This window comes from Mobula hypostoma, chromosome 25 (assembly GCF_963921235.1).
Source record: "Mobula hypostoma chromosome 25, sMobHyp1.1, whole genome shotgun sequence".
Classification (NCBI taxonomy): Eukaryota; Metazoa; Chordata; class Chondrichthyes; order Myliobatiformes; family Myliobatidae; genus Mobula; species Mobula hypostoma.
The window spans coordinates 8,083,555-8,101,516 of record NC_086121.1 but is presented as its reverse complement, the minus strand read 5'-3'; the positions used below and the strand labels follow the sequence as shown (position 1 = coordinate 8,101,516).

At 41.4% G+C, this 17,962-nt stretch overlaps 1 protein-coding gene across 2 annotated transcripts in view; it reads right to left on the bottom strand.

The window, feature by feature from the left end:
* pik3cd (phosphatidylinositol-4,5-bisphosphate 3-kinase, catalytic subunit delta) overlaps window positions 1-17,707 on the bottom strand; it is a 244,079-nt gene extending 226,372 nt beyond the window's left edge. For both annotated transcript variants that reach the window (XM_063033142.1, XM_063033145.1), the window contains exon 1: window positions 17,414-17,707. The gene's annotated coding sequence lies outside the window, so the exon portion shown is untranslated. The remainder of the gene's footprint in view (window positions 1-17,413) is intronic.
* Between the last annotated feature and the right edge of the window lie 255 nt (window positions 17,708-17,962).

Here is a 17,962-nt window from a genome sequence, read left to right as displayed (position 1 = left end):
AATAGCAGACCAAAGGAAAGCAACTGCCACAAGCCTGCAATCCTGCAGATTTGTTATGCTTGCGTGACATGCCCCCAGGTCCAACGATTGCTCGAAAAGTCAAATCCTTCATTCAATCATTTATTAGCAATTAGCAAACATACAATCATGACGCAATGAAACTTATGCACGCCCAAAAGTAAGCTAAGCATTATTCAGCGGTCAGCAAAAGATATGCCCTTCTATTAGTCCTAAACTACAAACTGCCACAAAATGTGCAATAATACGCAACTTATTCCCTTTGCCCTTACCACATCCCCCGCTCTTGTGACTAGTTACCGCAATAAAGATAATAAATGCACAGCACAGAATACAAGGCAGATAGAGAACAGATACATGGCTTCTACAACTACTGTTAATCATAGGCAATTCTGAATCTCAGATTCAGATTTATCACACGCACATCGAAGCACACAGCGAAATGCCTCGCTTGCATTAACAACTAGCACACCCAAGGATGTGCCAAGGGCAGCCCTCAAATGTCGCCAAACATTGCGAGGCCAATGTAACATACCCTCAAATTTTCAACAGGTCAACGCAAGCAACAACAATAGCAAGACGAGCCAGCTTCCCACCCACTCTTCCACCACCTCACACACACACAGAGACAGGCCTCCAAACCCAGGACAGGCTACCTCCGCGGCCTCCAGTCCTCAGACCCAAACTCTCAGTTTCACAGTCATCGGCCTGCGAGCTTGGAGCCAAAGAGTAGAAACTCTTATAAGTACACTCAGTGGCCACTTTATTAGGTACATCTGCTCATTAATGCAAATATCTAATCAGCCAATCACATGGCAGCAACTCAATGCATAAAGCATGCAGATATGGTCAAGAGGCTCAGCTGCTGTTCTGACCAAACATAAGAACGGGGAAGAAGTGTGATCTAAGTGACTTTGAACAAGAAATGATTGTTGGTGCCAGATGGGGAGATTTGAGTATCTAAGAAACTGCTGATCTCCTGGGATTTTCATGCACAACAGTCTCTAGAGTTTACAGAGAATGTTGTGGAAAACAAAAACCATCCAGTTATTGTGGCTGAAGGATGGCTTTAGTTGGGAGCTGAACGTCCAAGGTTACATGTTGTATTGGAGGGATGGGAAGGTAGACAGAGGGGGTGTTGTGGCTCTGTTGGTAAAGAAATGCATCAAATCAGTAGAAAGATGTGACATAGGATTGGAAGATGTTGAATCCTTGTGGGTTGAGTTAAAAAACTGCAAGGGTAAAAGGACCCTGATGGCGGTTATATACAGGCCTCCCAACAGTAGCTGGGACAGAACTACAGATTACAATAGGAAATAGAAAGGGTGTGTCAAAAGGGCAATGTTATGATAGTCATGGGAGATTTTAACATGCAGGTAGATTGGGAAAATCAGGTTGGTAATGGATTTTAATAGAGTGAATTTGTTGAATGCCTACCAGATAGCTTTATAGGGCAGTTTGTCATTGAGCCTACTAGGGGATTAGCTATACTGGATTGAGTGCTACGTAATGAACCGGAGGTGATTAGGGAGTTTAAGGTGAAAAGGCCTTGGGACACAGTGATCACAATATGATTGAATTCAACTTGAAATTTGATAGGGAGAAAGTAAAGTCTGACATAGCAGTATTTCAGTGGAGTAAAGGAAATTACAGTGGTATGAGAGAGAAGTTGGTCAAAGTAAACTGGAAGGAGATGCTGGCAGGGATGTCAGCACAGCAGCATGACTAGAGTTTCTGTGAAAAATGAGGAAGGTGCAGGATAGATGTATTCCAAAAATAAAGTAGTCAAATGGCAAAATAATACAACTGTGGCAGACAAAGGAAGTCAAAGCTAATGTAAAAACAAAAGAGAGGGCATACAATAAAGCACAATTTAGCGAGAAGATAGAGGATTGAGAATCTTTTAAAAACCTACAGTAAGCAACTAAAATAATCATCAGGAGGGAAAAGATGAAATATGAAAGGAAGCTAGCAAACAATATCAAAGTGGATAGAAAAAGGTTTTTCAAGTATATAAAGATAAAAGAGAGATGAGAGTGGGTATAGGACCACTAGAAAATGAGGCCAGAGAAATAATAACAGGGTCAAAGAGATGGCAGATGAACTAAATGAGTATTTCGCACTAATCTTCACTGTGGAAGATACTGACAGTGTGCCAGATGTTGAAGGGTGGGAGGGAAGAAAAGTGAGTCCAGTTAAAAGTGAGTCCAAGGGAGAAGGTGCACAAAAAGCTGAAAGACTTAAAGTTGCACAATTCACCAAGACCAGATGAACTGCACTCCAGGGTTCTGAAGGATGTAGTGATAGAGACTGTAGAGGCATTAGTAATGATCTTTCAAGAATCATTGGACTCTGGGATGTTACCAGAGGACTGGAAAATTGCAAATGTCACTCCACTCTTTACGAAAGGAGAAAAGCAGCAGAAAAGGAAATTATAGACCAGTTAGCCTGACCTCAATGGTTGGGATTCAATTTGTTAAGGGTGAAGTTTATGGAGTATTTGCTGACACAAGACAAGCTAGGGCAAAGTCAGCATGGTTTCCTTAAGGGAAGCTCTTGCCTGATAAATCTGTTGGAATTCTTTGAGGAGTTTACAAGTAGGATAGATAAAAGGGATGTAGTGGATGTTGTATATTTTGACTTTCAGAAGGCCTTTGTCAAGTGCCACACATGAGGCTGCTTACCAAGTTAAGAGCCCATGGTATTGCAGGAAAATTACTAGCATGGTGAGAGCATTGGCTGATTGGTAGGAGGCAGCAAGTGGGAATAAAAAGATCATTTTCTGGTTGGCTGCCAGTGAATAGTGGTGCTCCATAGGGGACAGTGTTGGGACCACTTATTTTTATGCTGTACGTCAATGTACGTCAGATGATGGAATAGGTGGCTTTGTAGCCAAGTTTGCAGATGATACAAAGAATGCTGGAAGGACAGGTAGAGCTGAGGAAACAGGAAGGCTACAGAAGGACTTAGACAGATTAGGAGAATGGGCAAGAAAGTGGCAAATGAAATACAGTGTTGGAAAATGCATGGTCATGCACTTTGGTAGAAGAAATAAATGTGCGGACTATTTTCTGAACAGGGAGAAAATCCAAAAATCTGAGATGCAAAGGGACTTGGCAGTCCTTGTGCAGAACACCCAAGGTTAACTTGCAGGTTGAGTCAGTGGTGTGGAAGGCAAATGCAGTGTTAGCATTCATTTCAAGAGGTCTGGAATACAAGAGCAGGGATGTGATGCTAAGGACTCTCAAGGCACTGGTGAGCCTGACCATGAGTATTGTGAACAGTTTTGGGCTCCTTATCTAAGAAAAGATGTGCAGGCATTGGAAAGGGGTCAGAGGAGGTTCACAAGGATGATTCCAGGAATGAAAAGGTTATCATACGAGGAACTTTTGATGGCTCTGGGCCCATATTCACAGTAATTTAGAAGAATGAGGGGGGGGATCCCATTGAAACCTTTTGAATGTTGAAAGGCCTAGACAGAGTAGATGTGGAATGGTTGTTTCTCATGGTGGGGGAGTCTAGGACAAGAGGGCACAGCCTCTAGATAGAGGGACATCCATTTAAGACGGAGATGCGGAGAAATTTCTTTAGCCAGAGGGTGGTGAATTTGTGGAATTTGTTACCACAGGCAGCTGTGGAAGCCAGGTCGTTGGGTGTATTTAAGGCGGAGATTGATAGGTTCTTGATTGGCCACCGCATCAAAGGTTATGGGGAGAAAGCAGGGGATGAGGCTGAGGAAGGGGAAAAAGGATCAGCCATGACTGAATGACGGAGCAGACTCAATGGGCCAAATAGGCTTGTTCTGCACTTATGTCTTATGGTCTCATGCAGAATGGCCAGACTGGTTGAGGCTGACAGGAAGGCGACGTTAACTCAAATAACCATACACTACAACTGCGGTGCACAGAAGGGCATCTCTGATCGCAAAACACGTCGAAATTTGAAGTGGATGGGCTACAGCAGTAGACCACGGACATACACTCAATCATCAAATTATTAGATACAGGAAGTACTGAATAAGGATGTCACTAAGTGCATAGTACCAGTCACCAAGTTTATAGTTCTAATGTTTGCTTGTTATATTAAATTACATATTTGACTTGCAAATTTATTACCAATGCTTACTAAGTGGGCATCAGAAGATTCTGCAAAAGATACTGATACAGATATGGAAAATCACTCCCAGCAGTTAATAGGAAGTAAATACAGAAGGGAATTTGAATGAGCAATGTTATCTAAAAATTGCTTTTAAAACTAACTCTAATTCCTCAAATTGGCCTTGCAATTTCAAATAAATGTTTCAAATAAAACGTAAAGAAAATTGTTCAGGAAATATAATTTCAAATTGTACGAAATGTTCAAATGTGGGAAAAAATAAATTCTTTGAAAATAAGTGAAGCATCAGGGAAGAAACTTGCCTGCCGAGTGGCGATGTTAAATGCAATGGTTCAGAAATTCAGTTCCATTGACCTCAGCAGAATTGAAAAGCTGAAATGTTGTACATTGTGCACGACAGATCCAAGGAGAAAGTTTCAGGGTTTTCCCTAGTAATTGAGACCATCAAGAATGCAAACTTTTAAAGTTGACAAACAGCGAATACTCAGAATCCAAAGTAAAAAAGAAATGAAAATGGAGGAAATATTATGACTTCGAGTGTTTCCAATATCTTCTGTTTAAACAAAAATGTGTTAAATTTGGGCAAAATCAGATTTAATATCTGAAAAATGCATAAATTATTATTGTTTTCCAGAGACAACCTATACCAAATATCTCCCTGAATGGCTTCACACACTTATATGACATTCATCACATCCTCAAGGTATCCCAGAATGGTTCACAGCCAATCAACATAGAAGAGTGCAGGCTCTTCAGCCCACAATGTTAATGCTGACCTTTAACCTACTCAATCTAACTCTTCTCTCCCGCACAGCCCCCCATTTCCCTGTGTCTATCTGGGTCTCTTAAATGTCCCTAATATATCTGCCTCCACCACCACATTCCAGGCACCCCCCGCTCTCTTTGTAAAAAAAAACTACCTTTGACTTCCTCCCTATACTTCCCTCCAATCACTGAAAATTATGCCCTCTCGTATTAGCCATTTCCTCCCTGGGGGAGAAAAGACATTGGCTGGCAACTCTAGCTGTGCCTCTCATCCTCCTTCATTCCAAAGGGTAAAGCCCTAACTCGTTCAACCTATCCTCAAATCCAGGCAGCATCCTGGTAAACCTCCTCTGAACCCTCTCTAAAGCTTCCACGCCCTTCCTGTAGTGAGGCAACCAGGATTGAGCACGATACACTAAGTGTGGTCTAACCAGGGTTTCAGAGAGCTGCAACATCACCTCACAGCTCTTGAACTCAATCCCCCACAAAGGCCAACACACCATATGTCCCCTTCACCACCCAAACAACTTGCACGACAACCTTGAGAGATCTCTGGACATGGACCCCAAGTTCCCCCTGTTCCTCCACACTGATAAGAATCCTGCCATTGACCCTTGAAGAACAGCAATTATTTAGCAACTAATAATGCTCAGTGGAATGCCACAGAAACAGCAACGACTAATGACCAGATAATCTTTTTATTCAGCTAATGGTTGAATAATTCAATACAGGCTAGCACACTATGAGAACTTCCTGTATGTACAAATAGTGCCATGGGAATTTTACAACCAGATGGATACACTGTTCTACATCTTTTCTGTATTATGGAACGTCAGATGACACGACGGTTGGTGGTGTTGTGTTTAGTGTAGGAGGTTGTCATACATTGCAGTGGGACATTGACAGGATGCAGAGCTGGGCAAAGAAGTGGAGATGGAGTTCAACCCGGAGAAGTGTGAAGAGATTCCCTCTGAAGGCAGATTTACAGGGTTAATGACAGGGTTCTTGGCAGTGTGGAGGAACAGAGGGAATCTTGGCTCTACGCACATAGATCTCTCAAAGCTGCCACATAAGTTGGAAGGTTAAGAAGTGCATATGGTGTGTCGGTCTTCATTAGTCAAGGGATTGAGTTCAAGAGCTGAGGTAATGTTGCAGATCTATAAAACCCTGGTCAGACCACACTTGGAGTACTGTGTTCAGTTCTGGTCTCTTCATTATAGGAAAGGTGTGGAGGTTCTGGAGAGGGTATAATGGAGATTTACCAGGATGCTGCCTGGATAAGAGAGCTTGTCTTATGAGGAAAGGTGGAGTGCATTAGGGATTTTCTCTTTGGAGTGAAGGAGGATGATAGAGATATAGATCGAGTGGATAGGGACAGATTTTTTTCCCCCAGGGTGGAAATGAAAAATATGAGGGGGGCATAATTTTAAGGCAACTTTTGGAAAGTATAGATGGAATGTCAGCGATAAGTTCTTTACACAGAGAGGGATAGGTGTGTGGAACACCCTGCCAAGGGTGGTGGTAGAAGTAGGTGCATTAGGGGCATTTCAGAAACTCTTAGATTGGCACATGGATGATAGAAAATGGAAGGTTACGTGCAAGGGAAGGGTTTGATTAATCTTGGAATAGGTTAAAGCATTGGTACAATATCATGGGCCGAAAGGACCAGTCAATGCTGTACCACGTTCTATGTTCCTTGTACCCTGATTGAGAAAGTGTTACTGCTGGGAATGTTCATAAAGTCAGGCAGCCTCAGGGAAGGCAGTTCTAGAATTAATTTTTCAATTAACAACTCTTCATCAGCATCGTTTTACCTGAATTGAAGGATTTATTAGGCCATTACAGAGAGCAGTTTATAAAATACCACATCATTCAAGGACCTACAATCAATTGGCCAAGCAACTTAACCAAAGTTCAAAGTAACTTTGTTATCAAAGTACATATATGTGACCATATACAACCCTGAGATTCGTTTTCTTGTGGGCATACTCAATAAATCCATAATAGAACAATAACCATAATAGAATCAATGAAAGCCTGTACCAATTTGGACATTCAACTAGTGAGCAAAAGACAATGAACTGTACAAATTCAAAGAGAAAAGAAATAATAATAATAAATAAGCAATAAATATCAAGAACATGAGATGAAACTGAGTCCATTGGTTGTAGGAACATTTCAGTGATGGGGCGCTTGAAGTTGAGTGAAGTTATCCCCTTTGGTTCAAGAACCTGATGGTCAGGGGGTGAGAACTGTTCCTGAACCTGCTAGTGAGAGTCCTGAGGCTCCTGCACCTTCTTCCTGATGGCAGCCACGAGAAGAGAGCATGCCCTGGGTGGTGCGGTCCCTGATAATATACTATAATCACTATATTACTATTCCTGTTGTTATTCCTAGATACGTGCATGACTAACAGAAAAATGGAGGACTATGTGGAAGGGAAGAGTTATATTGATTTTAGTGTGGTTTAAAAAGGATGGCACAACTTCGTGGATCAAAGGCTCGGTACTGTTTCATGTTCTGTGTACAGATCAGAATTGAGTGATCACCATAAATCCAACCTTGTGAAGACACAATTGAGTGACCCATTACAGAAATCTGGTCCTATGTTGTCTTTGTTTGCATAAGAAGTTGCACTGCATTATTTTTTTTTACAAATAAAATTTTCCCAGTGGATGTGATTTGATTGGAACTGCTTCTGTATCTTAGAAAAGCAGCATAGACATATTTTTAAAATTCATTTACAGAATGAGAACACCTTCAGCTAGACCTTCGTTCACTGGCTCTTCCCAATTTCTTTTCAATTATTCAAAGGCAACAACAAGTAGATGAGAATGCATTGTGTCTGGACTCTTGCGACAACTTGCTTCCCTAACAGATGTTAATGAACCATCCGAGCTTTTAGGGCAATATGGCAGCTTTCCAGATCATTATAGATACAGTACGTTCCTAGATATTCACCCTGGGTTCTTGGCACTAAATGCATCTTAAAATTACTTTTTCATGTTGTGCTCTGCTTCCTGTCAAGCCGCTACTTCATCGGAGGCCCAGGTTCTGTCCTGACCTTGACTGTATTCTGTGTGGAGTTTGCATGCTCTCCCCTGGGATAGCTTGGGTCTCCTCCAGTTACCCTGGTTTCCTTACACAACCCAAAAACGTGTGGGTTGGTGGGTTAACTGGTCATAGTAAATTGTCCCTAGTACGTAGGAGAATAGAATCTGGGGAAGCTGATGAGAACGGGGGATGTGGGAATAAAAATGGAATTAATTTCAGGTTAGTGGTTGATGGTTGCTATGGAGATCAGTGGGCCAAATGTACATTTTCATGCTCTCTTTCTCTCTCGGACTCAGAACATCATTTCAATTACTTTAGCATACATTTAGCACTGCCAACTGAGACTGAATTTCCAGGCTACTAACTTTGCATTCCAGATATGTTAGATTAACTGATTTTTAAACTTTCCCATCTCCCCCAGTAGGATTTGACCATCGATTACCGATTAGTAACTGAACCACAATGCAATTCAATGAGCAAAAACAACTTCTGTCCAAATTAGGAAGTCAGCTAGAACTTATCAAACTTCAGAGTTCAAAGTAAATTTATTATTAGAGTACATATATATCATTCACTACCCTGTGTTTCATTTTCTTGCAGACATTCACAGAACAAAGGAATACAATAGAATCAATGAAACACACAAAGACTGACAAACAACGAATGCGCAAAAGGCGACAAACTGCAAATACAAACATAATAATAAATAAATAATAGAAAACATGAGTTGTAAAGACCTTGAAAGTGAGTCCATAGGTTCAGAACTCCAAAGCAATACGGCTATTGGAAAGAACACTATACCGACCCTACATCACTTCGTATTAAACAGCAGGGCAGCTTCAGAATTTCTCTCTTCCCTTCCAACTACAGCAAAGAAAGAGGTGGCCAAAAAGAGTGTGAGATGTACTTTCATCCCTGTTTAAATAAATCTCATGTCCCAGGGAATAAAAGGAAGTCTCAGGGACAGAAACAAACTAAGGGTGCAAGGAGAACAAAATCCACCTTGTTGAAACTACATCTACTGCCCAGGTAAGGACATGTGCATGCTGCTCTGAAACCCTGGACCCAACGTATTGATGCAACTATAAAGACAGTGCGCCAGCGGCTATGTTTAATTTGGAGTTTGAGGAGATGCCATGTGTCACCAAAGATTCTAGCAAATATCTACAGATATGCCGTGGAGAGCATTCTGACTGGTCTGGTACGGAGGGGCCATTGCACAGGAGTGGAAAAAGCAGCAGAAAGTTGCAAACTCAGCCAACTCCATCAAGGGCACTAGTCTCCCCACCATCCTGGACACCTTCAAAAGACAAAGCCTCAAAAAGATGACATCTGTTATTAAAGATTCTTGCCACCCAGGCCGTGTCCTTTTCTCGTTACTACCATCAAGGAGGTGGCACAGGAGCCTGAAGACACACACTCAATGCTTTAGGAACAGATTCTTCCCCTCCGCCATCCAATGGGCAAAGAACCTGTGAAGACTATCTCACTATTTATTTTGCTCTCTTCTTTAAATACTGTGGATTCCAGTTAATTGGGCCAGTGGTTAATTGGGACAGCCACTTATTTGAGACAACCCTTAAAGAATAAAAACTAATTGATTTTTAAAAAGTCAGGATTTCCTTTGTTTATTTGGAACACTATGCTGCTTAATTAGGACAGGAGACTGTTTTTGAAGTTTCTGACAACCGTCAATTGCGATAACTTGTGTGGCTGTTAAACACTGCACCATACTTACAGCGGACTGATTTTAAATAGCGTCAGTTGTGTGTTGGTGTTCAAAACAGTGATTTTTGGTGAAAAATAAACAGCAAGGCATTTCAGAACTGTTCTGCTCACTGCAGTTTCAAGCATCCAAGTCTGGAATAGCTGGGAGTGAAAATGAAATGATTTCAGTACTTCAACAAGTTAGAAACTATGAAGAATTTGAAGGTATTGGCAATCATCTTAAATATTACAATGAAAATGAAGATTTGGAGGATGCAATTGTTGAAAACATTTTATGAAGGTAGACCATTATCTGCATTAGACGTCTGCACTGATTTTGTTCATTTACAGTCAAACAATAGAACATGGCACATACATTGAAAGAATTCCTCCAACTACAGTTTTATAGTACTATAGCAATAGTATGGTTAGTATTGTAATTTGTTCTGTATTTCATTTAAATATATAATTTATTACTCCATTCACAAGAAGTTTGCCTTTTTTTAAATATATTTTTAACTATCTCCATGAAACTTTGGCTAACTGGGGAAGCTGCTCAATTGGGGAAACGTGTCCTGGTCCCGATGAGTCCCAATTAACTGGAATCCATCAAGTTTCTTATTGTAAATTTTAATATTTTATGCATTATACTGTAATGCTGCAGCAGACAATGAATCTCATGACACATGTCAGTGATAATAAACCCGATTCTGATACTTAATCTCCGTGTAGATCCTGTGAAATATAGTTTACTACTGAAAGCAACTGTGTGTGAGAGAACAAAATCCACTGTGAATTATAAAAAACCTGGGGATGGTCAGAGCGAGAATGGAAATCTCAGCCAACAGAGTGAAAAGCACCCTGCAGTTTATAATAGGATAAAGCTTGACTTATTTTCTAATTTCCATCCTTTTTGCACAGCCAGGACACACAAATAAGAAACAGAGAACCCAATTTACTGTCCTTTTAAGGAAAATCTCTCTAACTCATCCCTTAATAACCAACAGAATATGTTGAGTCACTGTTTCCTGGATGTATTTGTATTTGGCAGGAGATTCTCATGCTTTGGTAGTGTGTGTATATGCTTTTAAAGTATCTCTCTGAATGGATTTTATCTTCCAGAGTACTGTGCATTATTCATCAACCCAGACAGTGACAGTGCACTGTAGGGAATAGGTACACAACCCTTCTAAAAACATTTATTTGGATAATGGGATCTTTATGGATACTAGTAAGGTGTGTTAAAGTATTACAGCACTGCACTTCTAAAATAAAAGTATGCAGACATGGTCAAGAGGTTCAGTTGTTGTTCAGACCAAACATCAAAACGGGGAAGAAATGTGATTTAAGTGATTTTGACCGTGGAATGACTGCTGGTGCCAGACAGAGTGTCTTGAATATTTCAGAAACGGATCTCCTGGGATTTATTTATTTATTTAATTTTACACGCAACTATCTCTAGAGTTTGCGGAGAATGGTGCAAAAAACAAAACAAAAACATCCAGTGAGCAGCAGTTCTGCGGGCGAAAACACCTTGTCCATGAGAAAGAATAGCCAGACTGGTTCAAGCTGACAGGAAGGCGACAGTAACTCAAGTAACCACACGTGACAACAGTGGTGTGCAGAAGAGCATCTCTGAACACACAACACATCGAACCTTGGAGTGGACGGGCTACAGCAGCAGAAGACCAGAAACATACACTCAGTGGCCACTTTATTAGTTAATGGAGGTACTGTACCGAATGAGAGGCCACTGAGTGTTGTTAAAGTTTTGCTGGAACAAATTTTTCCTTTTAATATAACAGAACAAACAAAAATGAGGCATTTTTTGAAAAAAAAAATGATTCAACATGCAAAGCTAACTCAATTCTTCCTTTTTACTTCATACTGCAAGAGGCAGTCAGATAGATCATTCCACAAACATCATAATTTAGTCAGCAACATATATTCAGTATGAATCCTTTACAGTTGCCAGTAATTCTCAATACAATATGCTACCTTGCTTCAGAAATAGTCAAAATCTTTTTTTTACAGCAACAAGTACGTACAACCAAATTTTTTTTAATCCATATAATATTTATAATTCATCAGAAACACTGATTTGGCACACTTGGGCTTCATTAATCAAAGTATTAAGTACAGGGGTTGGGACATTATGTTGAAGTTGTACAAGATGATGATAAGGCCTAACTTGGAGTATTGTCTGGTCACCTCCCTACAGGGAAGATGTAAATAAGGTAGAAAGAATACAGGGAAAATGTACGAGAATATTGCCAGGTCTGGAAGACCTGAGTTATAAGGAAGGATTGAATAAGTTAGGACTGTATTCCTTGGAGCATTGAAGATTGAGAGGAGATTTGATAGAGGTGTACAAAATAATGAGGGGTATGGATAGGGTTAATGCAAGCAGACTTTTCCCACTGAGGTTGGGTGAGACGGGAACAAGAGGTCATGGATTAAGGGTGAAGGTGAAAAGTTTAAGGGGAAGATAAGGGGAAACATCTTCACTCAGAGGGTGGTGAGAGTGTGGAACGAGCTGCCAGCACAAGTGATGCTTGTGAGCTTGATTTCAACGTTTAAGAGAAGTTTCGATAGGTACATAGATGGTAGGGATATGGAGGGCTTCGGTCCCACTGCAGGTCGATGGGAGTAGGAAGTTTAAATGGCTTGGTACGGATTAGATGGGCCAAAGGACCTGTTTCTATGCTGTACCTTTTTATGACTATATTTAAATTATATATTTTTATCTGAAAACCTGAGTTAGTCTAAATTCAGCTCTCAAATAGAACAGAAATATATTTGCCAAAATTCAAGTCAAATTACCCTTTAGCATCCACTTCATCACGCAAACTCTTGCTTTACTTTGATGAGGATTGAAATGTAGTGACTTGATTTCAGAAAAATAATGTACAATTTTAATATTTCTCCCTCTCCCAAGTAGGCTAAATCTTGGAATGGAACTTTATGTGAAAAGTTTCAAATATCTATTACCGAAAATTATAAACAACTCGTGTTACGTTTAAGGTCAGTGTTATACATTTAAATTCAATACCAGAGCCTTATTTGTCATGTGTGCTTCAGAATATACAGTGCAGTGCGTTGTTTGTGTCAAATCAAATCAGTGAGGATCGTGCTGGGCAGCCCACAAGTATCGTCACTACTTGTAAGTCTTTGGAAACCAGAGCACCCAGAGGATACCACCCAGTCACGGGGAGAATGAACAAATTCCTTACAGACAGTGGCAGGAAACAAACCCCAATCTTACACTGTAGCGCTCTAAAGTGATCCCCGTAAAATCACTTCTCTTCTCACCAGCCTGCTCCTTTTCCCCTTTCAGTAAGATAGCCAAGTAATCCTGCTCCTGATTCTTGATAATAAGCAGCAGTGACTTGAGTACTGATTAAAAGGATCACTCTGTCATTACCACAGCTTACACTGTAATTCCAGCAGGAATCAGTAAGTACACAGACTGGAACACTGGCTAATATCTGTACTCAATCAAACAGATTTTAGCTAGTCTCTGAAACATCCATGAACTCAGGAACTATATTGCTCTCTTTTTCAAAGGTCAAAGTTCAAAGTAATTTATTATCAAAGTACATACATGTCATTAGAAACAACCCTGAGATTCATTTTCTTGTGGGCATACACCAGCGGTCCCCAACCACCGGACCGCAGACCGGTATCGGGCCGCAAAGCACGTGCTACCGGGCCGCGAAGAAACGATATGGGTCAGCTGCACCTTTCCTTATTCCCTGTCACGCACTGTTGAACTTGAACATAGGGTTGCCAACTACCCCGTATTTGCCGGGACATCCCGTATATTGGGCTAAATTGGTTTGTCCCATACGGGACCGCCCTTGTCCCGTATTTCCCCCGCTAAGGTAGAGCGTTCCTATGAAACCTTTCGTGCCGAAATGGTGTGAAGTGAAGAAGCAATTACCATTAATTTATATGGGAAAAATTTTTGAGCGTTCCCAGACCCAAAAAATAACCTAACAAATCATACCAAATAACAAATAAAACCTAAAGTAACACTAACATACAGTAAGAGCAGGAATGATATAATACACAGCCTATATAAAGTAGAAATAATGTATGTACAGTATAGATGGGAAGATTAAGGCAAAACCGATTTGTGGAAAAAATCGGCACGTACACGTATGTGCACATCACGCATGTGCACACAGGTGCCCGCGCAAGGCTTTATGGTTATGGTAGTCTTTCTCGGAGTAAACACAAGTGTCCCGGGATTTGACTGCTACTTTTGTCCCTTATTTGGGAGTGAGAAAGTTGACAACCCTAACTGTAAAAGACACATTGAGGTGAGTTTAACCCTACTTAAACATCGCCCCCCCCCCACCACCCGGTGGCCGGTCTGCAAGAATATTGTCAATATTAAACCGGTCCGTGGTGCAAAAAAGGTTGGGGACCCCTGGCATACACAATAAAGCCATAATAGACTAACTATAATAGAATCATTGAAAGACTGCACCAACTTGCATGCAAAAGATAACAAACTGTGCAAATACAAAAATAAATAAACAAATAAATAAATATCAAGAACATGAGATCAAGAGTTCTTGAAAGTGAGTCCGTAGGTTGGGGGAACATTTCAATGATGGGGCAAGTGAAGTTGACTGAAGTTATCCCCGTTGGTTCAAGAGCCTGATGGTTGAGGGGTAATAACTGTTCCTGAACCTGGTGGTGTGGGTCCTGAGGCTCCTGTACCTGCTTTCTGATGGCAGCAGTGAGAAGAGAGCATGGCTGGGTGGTGGGGGTCCCTGATGATGGATGCTGCTTTCCGGGCAACAACACTCCATGTAGATGTGCCCAATGGCACGGAGGGCTTTTAGCTGTGGTGGACTGGGCCATATCCACAACATTTTGTAGAATTTTCCATTCAAGGGCACTCGTGTTTCCATACCAGGCTGTGATGCAGCCAATCAATACATTCTTCACCACACACCTATGGAAGTTATCACCCTCAGTCCTGAAAATACTGAGCTCCGCATTCCACCCAAGAAATACAGAATAAACAGCAAAGTACCCATCTCCACCCATCTGACAATGAAAGCCAACATTCCATTTGCCTTCCCTTACTCTTTGTTCACCCCTTACTTTCAGTTTTGTGTACAAGAAACCCAGATTACCCTGCACAGCAACATTCTGTCATCAATTTCCAGTTCAGCTGGATTTGAGAACGTCTTTTGAGAATAGGTGGAGCGAGCTAGGGCTTTTCTCTGCGGAGCGGATGAGGAGAGGTGACTTGAAAGACGTGGACAGGATGACAAGAGGCACAGATCAAGTGGACAGCCAGAGATATTTCCCCAGATCGAAAATGGCTTATGGGAGAAGACACACGGTGATTGGAGGATAGTATACAGCGGGTGGGATGTCAGAGGTAACTTTTTGACACAGAGAATGGTGAGCACATGCAACTCGCTGCCAGGGGCAGCAGTACAGGTAGATACGTTAGAGCAGGGGTTCCCAACCTTCTTTATGTCATAGATTTCTACCCTTAACCGAGGGATCAGTGGGAATCCCTACATTAGGGACATGTAAGAGACTCTTACACATCGATGAGAGAAAAAATGAAGAGCTATGTAGGAGGGAAAGGTTAGATTGATCTTGGAGTAGTTTAAATGGTTGGCAAAACATACAACGTACGGTGCTATACTGTTTTGTTTTTAAACAAAATTTTCCACTTTGAATGACAACCTCATGTTTCCCCACATTATATTCCATTTGACAAACCGTTACCCATTCTCGTAACCCAGGACATCCAGGCAGTAAGCTCTCTGCTTGGTGAGCCATCCACCTTTGACCCCAGCAGTAAAATTGACAGCAATACCCCAGGTCAGGAATCAAACATAGGTAACAAGCCCAGAATAAGATAAATGGAAGCTTATTAAAGCAATAAATATCTTACAAGCAGAAGTTTATCTTTTTCCTTGAAAGCAAGTTGTATCACTGGACATAGAGATTAAAATTAAAGCACAAGATATTATTTTGTGTTTCATTCCCATACTGCAATCCTAAGACTCACGTAATGAAGCCCTTGTAACTCTCTTTAATTAAACAAAAGCGCATAGTGAAAAACTGAGGTAATTCTTATCTTTCACACAGTATCAAAGGAACGATTGAGTAGATTCAGACTTTATTCCCTGGAGTGTAGAGAATGAGGGGAGGTTTGATAGAGGTATATAAAATGATGAGAGGTATAGATATAGTAAATACAAGCCAGCTTTTTTCCACTGAGGTTGGGTGGGACTCCAACTAGAGGTCATGAGTTAAGGGTGAAAGGTGAAAAGTTTAAGGGGAACATATGCAGAAACTTCTTTACTCAGAGAGTCGAGAGAGTATGGAATGAGATGCCAGCACAAAATGGTGCATGCGAGCTCAATTTCAACATTTAAGAGAAGTTTTGATAGTTACACAGATGACAGGGATATGGAGGGCTATAGTCCTGGTGCAGGTCGATGGGTATAGGCAGTTTAAGAGGTTCAGCAAGGACTAGATGGGCAGAAGGGCCTGTTACTGTGCTGTACTGTTTCTATGACTAACATCTAAGGAAGAAATGAGCAAGAAACTGCAGAGGGAAGAATAACCAAAACTAAATGTAATGAAGTCTACAGTATGAGTTTTAATATGTGTTGAAAATGCAATGTCCCAGACTTACAGCACTTTTTCCTCTGCATCTTCACCTTATCTCATTTAATCGCACATTCACATTTATGGGATCAACTACTCTAAAATAATAACATAGTTTACTAGCAGACAAGATAACATCTATTACTGTACTGATAAAATCTTCTTCATGTTACTATGATAGAAGGTCTTGTACCTTTAGTGTTGGTTCACCTGCCTGTCTTCAGGAAAGAGTGCAAGAGACACCAGACTGCATATCCATTCTATTTAGTGGGCAACTGTTCTGGGAGAGTTAATGGTTTTATTACAGGTAAAACTCAGATCAGATGACCTATTAGGTCTTAAAAAGAGGCCAAGGGGCTTCCTATCCATGGTAACAAAATGTTCCATGTCAGAAAAATTGTAAATAATCTGAAACAGGTATTTCTCAACCTCTTTTTAAACAAAAAATGCATTTATTATACATTCAAACCACTTCAGTAATAAACAATTACATTACAAACAAAAACCACCTTGTCTTGCAGCAGAACGTCAGGTGAAAAGGGCTTAGGTCACTAATGTCGCCACTAAAGGCAGAAGAGCTTGTAGACAAATTATCAAGTGAGCTAGCTTATGGTTGGATTTGACATTGGGACCAAGTTGAACGCAGGCATTCAATGTCAGGTTCAATGTACATCTACTTGGTATACTGAACCAAGTGATATATCAACACACACACACACACAAAACGAGGCATTATGTCTATTACTACAACAATATTTACTAGGTCAACACTGACAGAACCACCAATTGACTGGTAATGTGATGTCACTCCAGTGCGTGGGCCAAATCCATACCGGATTCAATCAGGATTTTAATTGTCACCTACTGAAGCAAACGAAACACTAAATCACTGAAGAAAAAATAGACGCACACGCATAAATACGCTGCAAACTATGAACAGATGACAAAAAAAAAACGCCTCACTGAGATTGGTACTGGCGGCACCCACCGTCCAGTGTCTGGTATGAAGTAAACACGATGTTTTCCTTCAGTTACATTGTAACATTGTGGTGTAACAACACAAATATGTATTGGGTATTATTAGATGGTTATACATCACCAGCATAGTGAAGAAAGGATGTGCAGCCGGCGGTCGAGGATTCAGGGCAGTTCCCCTCTCACATCGCCCGCTGAACGTGACAACTGCGCCGCTCCGCTCGCCGCTCTTCCCCCTCCCGCCGTCCCCATTCGCCGCCCGCAGCAGCACAACGAGCCGCCGCTGCTTCAGTGAAAACTGCACACACACAGAGACACAGACACAGACAGACAGACAGAGAGAGAGAGAGAGAACAAAAATGGAGGCCACTGCCTTGAAAAGCGGAAGTGCTGGAGTGTGCGGCTCGCACCAATACCGAGCGGCGGAGCCGGTCAACAGAGCGCAGTGTGGAGACACAGAGCCTGGCCGCGGCGCAGACAGGAGTGTCTCAGACACAGGCACCCGCACCCGGACCCGGAGTGCTCAGCACCCCTCATCAATATCCCGTAGAATCACCACCAACTCCCACTGTCTGATAGCATCTCCATCCCTCTCCCACTGTCTGGTATCATCACCACCCCTCTCCCAGTGTGTGATCGAATTAACACCCACTGCAATTGTCTGTTATAATCA